General features: G+C 37.2%; 1 protein-coding gene across 1 annotated transcript in view; it reads left to right on the forward strand.

Moving 5' to 3' along the window:
* Positions 1-1,984: 1,984 nt before the first annotated feature.
* The window catches only part of LOC105231595 (nicotinamidase), a 36,313-nt gene continuing 24,974 nt past the window's right edge, over positions 1,985-13,323 (forward strand). Inside the window, exon 1 of the mRNA XM_011212984.4 lies at positions 1,985-2,364. The gene's annotated coding sequence lies outside the window, so the exon portion shown is untranslated. The remainder of the gene's footprint in view (positions 2,365-13,323) is intronic.

Below are 13,323 nucleotides of genomic sequence, written 5' to 3' on the forward strand. Positions count from 1 at the left end.
CTGAAAACACACAAACAGAGTACACTCGAAATTTGGAGAGAATAATTCTAGAAACTGTTAAATGGCGAAAGCGATTGTCATCCCGCCCCTCGACCAAGCTCGAAGGTAGCCCGAGGATTCGATGGATTACTAGCTGAGCAGTTTAAATTCGGCGGCGAGAAGTTGGAAAGGCGCATGTTACAGCTACTACTTAGTCGGATGAATACGTATACAAAATAAGGGAGATCCCGCAGTCTGCGCTAATTATCGCGGAATCAGCCTTCTTAATATACAGTCTTTTCGACAGTACTGTATGAAAATGAACTGTTTGGGCCTTATCAGTGTGCCTTTACACCTGGATCCATCATTCACCATACTTCCATAACACGTCTAGTCCTCTCGAAGACCTTTGACAAATAAATCGACACCCATCATTTTTTGCCGATTTCAAAGTCGCTTTCGACAGAACTGAAAGGAGCTGCCTATTAGACGTCAGGTCTAAATTTGGTATGACAGCGAAACTCATATGGTTATGCAGAATGATGTCGAGCACAACTATACCAGAGGAGGTTTTAGGCAGGATGATTTACGTTCGTGCGTCTTTTTCCATATAATGCTGGAAAAAATGAGACATGGCGCTAATCTGAACCGCAGTGTCAGTGTCTACTCTAAAAGTTTAATGCTACAGGCGTAGACACATAATATTGACATCGTATGCCTTAATAACAAAGCCGTCAGCGGAGCCTTTTCAGCCAAGAAAAAGAGGCGAAAGAAGTTGGCTTTGTGGTGAACGAGGGCAAGAATAAGTATCTGTATCAGTACATTTGAGGTCAAAAAAGTATGAGCATAGTGTAGCGTCGAAGTCCCAGAACTACTTCCACTTTACATGAAAACTATGTCGCCTTTCTTATTTACTTTTATTAAAAGAAATCTAAAGTTATTCATTAAATAGCTTCAAAACTTACAATACCAGCGACTTTCATTGTGATTTCATTAATAACATTAGGTATGTATACGCGTTCCATTTGTTTTGTATTCCAGAGCTCACTGAAATGAAATCCATTTGTTTAACCTTTTTAGAGGTCATTCGCTGCTAATTTTATTTTATTTTTGTCTCTACGGCGGAGTGATAAATAAAGCTCATTACATTACATGGCAAAAAAATCACTAATTGGACTGTGGAATTTTAGAAAAAGTCCCTTTGGTTTGTCAAGATCAATCAACACCAGCGAATTGTTGCGCAAAATATCTGGGAAAAAAACTTACAAAAGGGATAAAAAACAAAAAAAATAACAAAATGAACGAGCAATTTAAATTAAACGTGCAAAAACACTGCAGAGCTTGCCGGTATCGGCAACTGGTTGCGACCAGAGTTGCCAAGGGCAGTTGCTGAAGAGAAAGCTTAGTAATACATTGGTTATTTTTGTATAAGAAATAGGGAAATAGATTGAAAAAGGCTATGCAGTGGAAATATATCTTTGTTTATATTAAAGATTCATATATAAGATCTAGTAAATAGGAATTCTCTTACAAAAGAAAAAGTTTCCAATTTATACGAATTACATTTGAGGTGAAAAAAAGCATGACCATAGTATAGCGTCTAAGTTTCAGATGGTTTTACTTAGCATAGTTCGAATTTACGAATTTAGCTGGAGTATGGAGTATATACGGTTCGAGGAATTGTTAGTATTTTGAAGCTAATTTCATAGTGTTACTTTCTAAGAAATCTTGGCACCTTTTTTCGATTTTCATAAGTTGTTCTTGAGGTGACATTTTCAGCAGCAAAAAAATATTTTCTATAATAATATGATACGTCTTTCTAGAAAATCTTATAATTTTTTCTTTTTTTTTAACAAATGCACACTTTGTTTGAGACTTTAAGCAATTTAGCATTTAAACATTTTTTAAGAAAAATTATATACATTAAAAATGTATTTTCGTGCGCACATTGGTTACCCTGACAGCAACAGCTGCTCGCTCCAACTTTGCGCCAACGTTACACATTAGTAGCAAGCGGCCACCCAAAGCTGCCGGTATTGGCAGAAAATCGCCGGAGCAAAGTGCTTTCTAATACTCTCACACTCATAAATGGGAATTTTATTTTCGATTATTGGCAATGTATTTGCATGCGCGCGGGAGAATGACTATGCATTGGTGGAGTCGTGCATAAGAACTTAATTAAAGTTTCTATTAATCTAAGTGTTGAAAGTGTGTGGGTTAAAAAGTAAAAAAAAAAATATATTATTAAATGCAAATAATTAAAAGAAAGTGTGCCGATGATTAGATAGTGTTTGCGTCACAGTACAAATCGTTGTGAAATGAATAAGCACTTGTACTTGTTGTTGGATGTAAACAATTTGCCTTAGGAATAAATCAATAGCCAAGGTGAGTGAGCACGTTGCAGATAGCAAATGGGTTATGGGGTCTTTCTAAATGATGGAACACACGCACTTGACTTCAAGTATGTGCTAATCATGTCATTTGCTTCCAATCATTGTTATTGTTGTTGTATATAGTGTTTAACTAAACGTCATAGTTATTTTGCCGGTTCTATGAAGTAAAATACAGAGAGACTTCCGACATTCTCGGAGCATGAGCAGGCATTCTTGCTGAGAATGATAAGAACTTGTTGGTGTATGTGTGTATGCTGTGAGTTTTAATGCAAATATACATATGTATTTCCGCAAGCACATACATATGTGTTACGGCGTTGGCATGACAACGATAGTTTACAACGGAAAGAGTGTGTGAGTACATCTTGTTTACATTGAAAATAGTGGTGTAAATTTGATATTTTGCGGTTTGTGGTTTGCAATAGCTCTAATGTCATGTGTAAATATACAGAGCAGAAGCCTTCTTATACTTAATAAAGAAAAGTTGACATATTCTATGAGGTGCCACAAATTATTTATTATAATTTTAATTTCAGTGTAATATAGAAATAGTCATATTTATGCACGCCTGGAAATGCAACACTTATTTTCTACAACTTTATTGTTGAATAAACAGATGTCGCTCGTACACTTCAGGTGCTAATGTCATATAGATGGCGCTCTGCTTTAATTTGTAAGCAATGCGTTGCTTTAAAAGCAAATATAAATATTTCCTACCTTCAAACAAAATAATACAGAACTAAAAAAAAAATAAAGAAATAAAAAAAAAGAAAAAAAAACATTAAAGAACTTATTATCTTAAAGTAACAAAATTAATTTTTACTCTTTTTTAAATTAAAACATATTTTCAGCCTCTTTGAAAGTTAGTTGGTTACTTTAAAAAACTTTTTAGGTCGCTTTCTATAATTATGAAAATATGCTTCAGCCGAAATTTCAATCACGAGCCACCACTGAGTGGTTGTGATACAACTCAATCAACAAAGCCTACTGTTACACCCCGAGATATCGAAGACCGTATAAAGTGTATATGTACATAGTTCTGCCATAACTTCCATTACAAGTTCAATTCGTGATAAAAAATTAAATTATGATACTCTTTTTTGATAAAGTTAATTATACTTAATAATGTACGTATTAAGTGAGCGATGTACAAAATATTATTCAAAATGGTAACCATTGGCTTTTACACAAGCCCTCAAGCCATTCGGTCCTTGAGGAACATCAGCACGCACAGTTTTTGTATGGATATTGTCAACGCTGCTCAAAGCATATATTTTTTGAGACTCTTCAATTTTCCGTGGAGTATTCGACAGACCAACTCTAGCCCCTAATTGTTATCGAATGGACACAAGTCTGGATTTCCACCCATCATCTGCAGTTATCAAACCCTTTTAAGCCACAGCTGGGTAGTTTTTACCTTGTGTGCTAGAACAAAATCTCGCCAAAAGTCCCAACTGCATTGTCACGCCCCCTAAAACATTTTTCTGGGTCACTTTTGAAACACTTTTAGCCCAGTTTTAACCACTTACAGCGAAGTGAAGAGGTGTAATGCCTTTACAGGAGATTTCTCATCAAACCATTACAGCAACTGGATGATGAGCACGTTGAACCCTTGGAATAACATGTTTTGTGCCCGTGGGAGTTTTTGCTGGCTTCGGTGACACTTGAGCGATCTTTCGTAGCCCTCTCGCTAACTCAATAATAAAAATTGCTAATTCCTTGGTAAACCATATAAGAGGGTCTAAGTTCCGAAATGTTTCCAATCTTGTTACAAAATAGACCATTCGTCACAGAAACTTGAGTTGATGCTTATCTAATCGCAAACTGTCATAGTGAACTCAATACCACTGCACACACATGACTGGGTATTAGATGAAACCAATTTTTTTCGAGAGCTTGCGTCATAATTAAAAAAGTTATTTCTCCGTTTTTTGACGTTAGAATAGTAATCGATTTATTTGTCTTCATGATATTCAAAAAGAGTGATTCATTTCGAGAACATTCTTTGGCATTTATTTTTTTAAGATTATCTATTTCAAATGTTGGCCGCAGCCACGTCTCAGATGCTCCATCCGTTGAGTTGAATTTTCGATGACTCGTTCCAGCATTTCCGACTGGTAACTAGCGAGTGACCAACGTGCTGTTTTGCTCCAAGGCCTGAAGCGAAACGGAATTGTCTTAGACTTTAAACTTTACATATCCCCACAGGAAAAATTCTAACGGTGTGAAGTCACACGATTTTGCTGCGCGATCGACCGGCCCAAAACGTGGAATTATCTGATTCAATGTGAGAGAAATTGGGCCGTCTTGCTGAAACTAAATGTCATCGAGATCACGAGCTTCAATTTCAGGCATCAAATAGTCGATTATCATGGCGATAACAGTCGCCATTGACGGTTACGTTCTCACAGACATCATTTTTGAAGAAATATGAACTGATGATTCCACCTGTCCACAAACCACACTAAACCGTTACTTTTTTTGGATAAAATGGCAGCACTTAAATCTCTAAGTTTGCTCTTCTTCCCAAATGCGACAATTTTGCTTGTTTGCAAACCCATTGAGCCAAAAATGGGCCTCATTGCTGAATACAATTTGGCTCGAACACGTCGGACCTTTTTGTCATTTTTCAAGAGTCCAAAGAGCAAAGTGATGTCGTTTAGGAAGGTCGAGTAGCTTCAGTTCATGCACAAGCTGTATTTTGTGTGTTTTTAATTTGAGATCTCGATGTAAATTGCGGCTATTTGGTCCAGAGGTCAGTCAAAGTTGCTGTGAACGGCGCTGATTCGGCTCTACACGGCCGCGTACATTCTCAGCTACGGCTAATATACTCGTATTTTTATAACTGCGTACTGGACGTGGTCTATTCGGTCGAATATTATCCAATAATGAATGCTGGGGGATGGTGTTGTGAATAGTTTGCTCAGAAGGCCGATTATGTTGACCATAAGTTGCGCCAAACCCATTTTTAAAGATAATTTTTCATAATTAAGTTGAACGAGTTGTTAAGATTGTTTAGGCATAAGTGAGCAAAAATAACATGACAGATTGAGACGGCTCATTCGTGATCTGGGCTATTGAAAAAAGTTCCTCTAGTAGGATCACAAGTTACATACATACATATGGGAATATAATATTATATATGCTTTGCACCCTTGTTAATGAAAATTGTAAAGTACATAAAAAATATCGGAAGGCGCTTCTCGTGCTACCAGCGGATAGTGTTTTATTATGGCAGCTGTTGTCCAAGCAGCTGGAGTGGCCATTTAATGGCCGTAGTGAGCAATTGTTTACACCTGTTCAAGATTTAATGCCTGCAGGTTGCGTTCAATAGCAATACCACCATGCGTACTTCTGTTGTATGTACTTATGTATGTATGTATGTATGTGCATAGCAAAATACACACATTGCCAAATCAATCTTGTAACCATTTACGGAATTTTATTACCTTGATAAGTTGCCAAAACAATTTTACTGCCTTCAAATTTTCGCCTTGTTTTTCTCACCAATTCGCACAATTTTTTCACTTCATTCCTCTTCACTGCGCGCATACATACCAGACACAGAGATAAATTAAGTTAAATCTAAAGCAATTTGGCAGCTGTGGCTCCATTGAGGAGCGTAGTTTTTCATGGATTGGCCGCCTTTAATGCTGGTTTGTCTTTCTGCGTGCAAGTGAATTCTTGTATTTATAGTATTTATATTTTTACTGAGATTTTTATTTATATTAAAGTGGAATTTTTCTTCTTCTTCTTCTTTGACATTTATCCTCAATTAAGGCGTTAACTCACTTGCAAGTCAGAAAAAATCCTCCTTTGTGAGTTTTTTAGAAGAAGGCATTTTAGTTCTTCTTCTTCTTCGTCTTCTTCTTTGGCACTATAAGTTTTTGTCGGTCTGAGCTGCGAACACTAAACTTCGCCAGTTGTCTCTATTCTTTGCGGGGTCATGCTACTTATAAAGGGTGATTTTTTAAGAGCTTGATAACTTTTTTTAAAAAAAAAACGCATAAAATTTGCAAAATCTCATCGGTTCTTTATTTGAAACGTTAGATTGGTTCATGACATTTACTTTTTGAAGATAATTTCATTTAAATGTTGACCGCGGCTGCGTCTTAGGTGGTCCATTCGGAAAGTCCAATTTTGGGCAACTTTTTCGAGCATTTCGGCCGGAATAGCCCGAATTTCTTCGGAAATGTTGTCTTCCAAAGCTGGAATAGTTGCTGGCTTATTTCTGTAGACTTTAGACTTGACGTAGCCCCACAAAAAATAGTCTAAAGGCGTTAAATCGCATGATCTTGGTGGCCAACTTACGGGTCCATTTCTTGAGATGAATTGTTGTCCGAAGTTTTCCCTCAAAATGGCCATAGAATCGCGAGCTGTGTGGCATGTAGCGCCATCTTGTTGAAACCACATGTCAACCAAGTTCAGTTCTTCCATTTTTGGCAACAAAATGTTTGTTAGCATCGAACGATAGCGATCGCCATTCACCGTAACGTTGCGTCCAACAGCATCTTTGAAAAAATACGGTCCAATGATTCCACCAGCGTACAAACCACACCAAACAGTGCATTTTTCGGGATGCATGGGCAGTTCTTGAACGGCTTCTGGTTGCTCTTCACCCCAAATGCGGCAATTTTGCTTATTTACGTAGCCATTCAACCAGAAATGAGCCTCATCGCTGAACAAAATTTGTCCGAAAAAAAAAAAAAAAACCGAACACTGATTTTGGTAATAAAATTCAATGATTTGCAAGCGTTGCTCGTTAGTAAGTCTATTCATGATGAAATGTCAAAGCATACTGAGCATCTTTCTCTTTGACACCATGTCTGAAATCCCACGTGATCTGTCAAATACTAATGCATGAAAATCCTAACCTCAAAAAAATCACCCGTTACAAGTACATCTCAAGTGTAGATAGGTCGTTATGTACTTGGCCCTTTTACTGGATGCGCTTGTTTCCATTGTCCACTCATGGATCCCGAGTCGAAGGAAATTTTCACGGGAGCATCATCTTTCATGCGAACGACATGGTCTGAGCAGCGCATTCGTTGGATTTTTTTACGCTTAACTACATATATCCATTCGACGTAGAACTCATACAGTTCGTGGTTTCATCTTCATCGATATTCATCGCCCACGTCGACGGCGCCAAAAATCTTATGAAGTACAGTTCTCTCGAATGTTTCAAGTACCTTGGCATCTCGGTTCACCATTGTCCATGTTTCGAACTTTTTATTGAAAATTTGAATCCACAGGCACAGTACAAAATCTTTCCGTGCCGAGCTATAGTGTCGAGAATATTGCTGCCGCTAGCGCATCAATTGAGGAAGATCCGGTTTATGGGTTGGCGGCGTCATTAGCCGTACTTCTTCCGTGATGATCAAGACCGGCACGTTACTGTGAATGGGAATCGCTACCGCTCAACGATAACCGAATATTTTTTGCCCGAATTGGATGATATGAACTTGGACAATGTGTGGTTTCAACAGGATGGTGCCGCAAGCCACACAGCAAATGTCTCAATCGATTTATTGAAAACCAAGCTTAGTGAACGTGTTGTCTCACGAAATGGCGCAATCAATTGGCCGCCTAGGTCGTGCGATTTGACGCCGTTAGACTATTTCCTGTGAGGCTACGTATAGTCAATGGTCTATGCCAACAAGCCAGCGACGATAGATGAAGCTCGTACGAATATCGATCGTGAGTTCGGAGTATCGGCCCATTTATGCTTGAAAATCGTCGAAAATTGTGTTCAGCTTCTGGACTTCTGCAAGCGTGCCCGTGGTGGTAGCCATATATCACCCGAACTGAGTCCTTCCTTATACTATATGTTAATTAAAAAATTTTTCATTTTTATAATTCATACATAAATTGAAAATATCGAACTTCTGCGCACTATTTTTCCACAAACCTCAATTTTCAAAACTGGTGAAGTGGCGTTCAGACAAGAAGGTCTAGCCGACACACTAACAGCGTTTGCTGCGAATACCTTGCAGCTAAGCGTGTGTCCTACATTGAGTTGCAAACGCTTACTCATACACACATCTTCTCTAGAGCTTTGGTCTACAAACATAACCAGTTCCTTGGCAATTTTGCAATTTCGTTTTTTTGACATATTGACTTGAATTCGTGTGTGTGCTCCTTTTTTGGAAATCCTCTGTATCCTCACACACACCGGTGCTGTTGCTAAACTGGCTTTGAGGCTGTTGTTAACAATGTTAGAAACGCACATGTGTGTGTGTTAGCCACTTTTATGACACAGGTAAAGTAAAAAACAGTCTGGTGGGTGTGTGTGTGTGTGTGTTATGACATAGTCGTATGCCTTTTTTACGGCCGGTATTTGGCGCACAATGCGTTGGCCGAGCAAAAACCCTTTGGGAAGAACAAAAACCGTATGAAGTTGCCGCCTCAGTGTCGCGGGAGCATGTGTTATGCACCGGTGTTATCTGCGGTTGGGTCCCATTGTCATATATGCCGAAACGTGGCAAATCAGCATGCGTGCTTTGGTACGACATGTTACCGAACTTTTTACATTTGCTCATTCAAAGTTGACTTGCTGCCCTCATGGAAGGTGCAAAAAGCATTTGCATTTAAAAAGTTTTGCTTAAAACGTTTGTACGCAATCTCGTTAAAGTTGATGTTAACGAATTTCGGCATATTGAAAAAGCAAATTTGATTGTTGGTAAGAGAGCGTGTTTATGTAATAGCGGTATATTTTTGTGCTTAGAAAGAATAAAATCGGTTAAAAATTCGCCTTAGACCTCTTAGAACTACAAATCTTATGTACCTGAAGTTGTTTCTGTGGCTGTAATCCTAGAAAGTTCCAAGGGTATGAAATGTTTCGATATACCCGAACTTAGCCCTTCCTTACTTGCTATCGGTTAGTTTGTATGAAGAAGAAGAAAGAACTCGCTAAATTATAAAGCTTCCATACAAGAACTTGATTCCAATCTTTCGGCTTGTATGCCATCTATATGGTATAATGGTGGCAAGAACTTATTGGCATATTGGACCTTGTCCTGGGATAATAGTCCATACCAAATTGGCGATATCTTGTCAAACGAAAAAGTTTTCCATGCAAGAACTTCATTCCGATCGTTGAATTTGTATGACAGCTTTATGAAATAGTGGTCCGATATCGGCGATTCTCACAAATGAGCAGCTTCTTGGAAAGAAAAAGACGTGTGCTATTTTCAGGTCGACATCTCAAAAACTGAGCTACTATTTTGCGTATATACAGACAGAGAGACATGGTGAAATGGACTCAGCACATCATGCTGATCATTAATACAGTATATATTGGGTAGTCGAAAAAGTTTTTTCGTATTTTTAATCAAACTTCAACTTATATTTTTTATAGATATAATGAACATTAATGAACCAAATATGTACCATTTTCGTTGAAGAATTTTTGCCATTTTTCCGCTAGAAACATTATCCCTTAAGTGTAAAACTTTTGTGATTTATTGGCGCAAAACTGCGGCAAGTAATTTTCACAGGCTTCTCTTGAGGCCAACTTTACTCCATTAAGAGAGTTCCGCACTGGCCGAAACAAATAATAGTCGGATGGTGCACGGCCAGAGCTATATGGTGAATGTATCAAAACTTCCGAGCCAAGCTCTCCCAGTCTAGCTGATGGAAGCCCTTTCTGTTGATCAATTCTGGCCGTTTTTTCGATTGGTTGCTTCAATCTTATCAGTTGTTGATGGTAAAATTGTAGAATCAATCGTTCGACCAGGCTGTATTAGCGCATAGTGGATAATTCCTTTCCAATCCCACCAAACACTCAGCATAACCGTTCGGGGCGCTAATTCTGGCTTTGTGACCATTTGTTGAGCTTCACCACGCTTGGATCTACTTTTTTTCAACTTCCCCGATTTTAATTTTTTTGGTTCTCCCTTTTTAACTTTTATGGTATAACACAATGTCATTGGCAGCACAGGAAATATGCGACTGAAACGACATTTGTTGTCAAAATACGAAAAGACTTTTTCGACTACCCAACAAGATAGTGCACCTTGTAAGACCTAATTACGCATTCTATACGCATTAAATTGCATCCATTCACTGACCTTTGTTCATTTCACACCTTTTTTGTAGCAAATTCCAAATTCTCACATGAACCCGTCTTTAATTGTGCCAATTACATACATGCATACAAACATACAACAATATATTCATGCATAGTAATGATGTTAGTACACTGTAGAATTTGCGTTGGCAATTTTCTCACAGAATCGTACATTACTCGTATGTATTCGCCCCAAACGATTTAGTCATGCATGTCATTTAATCGCAACTATGAAATTGTCGATTTGTGATTGATGGATGAATGAATGGTGGACTGCACCCCTGTGTATATACGTGCATAGTTGTGCCTAGGCAGGTGCCTTGGCTAAATTGTGTGGGCGTCTGAGAATGTCATTATAACGGTGAATCGTTGAGGTTATGCACAGTTGTGCGCTGAGGTTACACAAGGGTTGACCGCAAATTAATTTGCAGCATCTGCAATTAGCATTAAGTGAGTGATAGTGGTTTGGGGTTAACTAAATATGGGGTGTGATATGTCGCAGTTATTGTCAGTTTGACAAAAACGGTCGACAATGCAATGATGTTTCTAATGTGGTTGTTCGAAAATCGTTGAATGCTTGTTGTTGTGTTTTTTACCTATTCAATCAAGTGGCACTCAAGACTAAGATATTTACTTAACCATATTCATTAAAGTATTTTTAGGTTTTAATGAATAAAGCGTCAGCAAGTGTAATAGAAGTGGGAGTCAATATTAGAATTCTGTAAAGTTTTATTTCTGAAAGTGTAGGCAATTTAAAAATGTAACTTGCTTGTATGTATACAATACAAGATCTTACCAGCAGCTCTAAATGTTTCCAGTTCGGGTCTTTATGTCTGGTAGTCGTGGCTAGAGGATGTAGCTACTACAATAAGCATGATTATGGGGATGATTTGACTACTGTTAGATTATACTATAATAAATAAAGGGCCAAATCGAGAAATGTTGCAAGAATTATTATATGTGTTTATAGACGTCAAAGTAGAAAGAAAAAATTTGTGCTTTTCGGCATAAAAGGTACGACATCTGTAAAGTTGCCTATAATTGAGCGATAAATATTGGTTCATAAGTAGTAGAGTTTTTGAAGTTGCACTTCTATATAAATGAATCAAATAAGTATGACAGAAATTGGGTTTAGAATTATAGGCTTTTTCCTTAACTTTTCAACTTTTTAACATATTGTCACCAAAAATGTTAAACAACGTATCATCAAAAAAACAATGAAAGAAAATCGCTGTCAGTTACAATAACCAATACATAACCATTTTATATTTTTCTATTTTAACGTTATTTTGCATTTTAGGTAACGATATGGTCTTATTACTTTTTACTCAATTGGTCATATTTAGGATTAATATGTAGATTGACTTTAATATTTTGGAATTTGGCAACTCTATAAAAGATCACACTAATTTATCGTAAAGTTTGACATTTTTTATGTTATACATACTCAGAACATTTTGACATACGGTTTTTGTGCTTTACAGTAACTTAAAATATTCATGTCGAACATTTTATACTCTTACAACATTCAAAGACCAAAGACCGGTAAATTCTACTTTCGACGTTTAGTATCGATCTATTTATAATATGCCATATACTATTACCAATCATAGGGAAGGATTATCTGTGAATTTCAATTATAAATCTGACACATGTACCAATATTTTCGGTAAAAAGTCAGCTATAGCTACTGGGGTCCATATATTCGGTATCCAGGGACTTGAACAGTTTTTGGTGGACTTGGAAAATTTTTGGCCATAACATGGCAAATTTTAAAAACATTATTCGTGCAAAGTTTAATACCGTTGTATTAATTGTTTTTTGATTTGTACGCTCAAAAGCTAGGAATCAGATGGAATTTGAAATTGTCTTATAAACGAAGTAGCCGTGGTTGTAGTTCGATTCCATTTTCACACTGTAACATAAGAGTATCAGGGGAATGTCACACACCGAATTTGGTTCAAATCGGTCTGTCGGGTCTCTCAATATGTGTTTTCACCTAAATGTGGGCCACACCTTTCAGTGAGCCGGGTTTCAGTCCAGTAGCACCAGTAGAAATCAAGATTATCATTTTGAACACGTAAGTTTCGGAGAAAACTCCTTTAAAGTTTCAGTTCCGGCCGAGTTAGTTTGGTTGCTGTATCAACAAAATACATATATCGCCGAAAATAATTTGATTTTCGAAGCATACTCTTGTAGACATATTCTGGAGTAGTTAGATTTTGAAAATATAAAAAAGCAATCCAGCTCAAACTTTACCAGATTTGTCTTTCGTTTGACATTTCGAAGGATATTTCAAGTTATATACGGAAAAAAGACAAACGTTTTTGTTTTTGGCCTACCCTAATATATATGAAAATCGTTAGTTTCGTAAAATTTTAGCCGGTACCAGATGCCGCGACAATCATTATATCATACAAAAACACTTCTCAAATGCTTTGGTAATGGTATGCCTTAAATGACACGAAATATTTAAAAACTCAGAATTTTGAGAGACTTCTCATATGCGATAATAGCAAACTTTTCCAATTTATTCGCAATAAGAATGGGCAAATGCAGTCATGTTTATTACGCTCTATGTCTAGCATGTATGTATGTTTGTAAGTATTTTTCTATGCGAAATTCTTCGAGCAAATTTATTCAGATTATTACATGAAATCGTGTTAGCAGACGGTTTACTTAACTGAATTGCTAAAATAATGTAATGCAATTATTCAGCCATTCATAAAGCCGAAACGGAGCTAAATGTGAGAGAGCAAAAACAATAACACGCAAACGTGAAAGAAATGCTCACAAAGTATGAGTATAACGGTACTATTTTTGGAATAAAATACCGTCGCAAAGTGTGTTGGAGTAAAATGCAAAAGAGCCATTGATTTG

This window comes from Bactrocera dorsalis, chromosome 2 (genome assembly GCF_023373825.1).
Source record: "Bactrocera dorsalis isolate Fly_Bdor chromosome 2, ASM2337382v1, whole genome shotgun sequence".
NCBI classification, from domain to species: domain Eukaryota; kingdom Metazoa; phylum Arthropoda; class Insecta; order Diptera; family Tephritidae; genus Bactrocera; species Bactrocera dorsalis.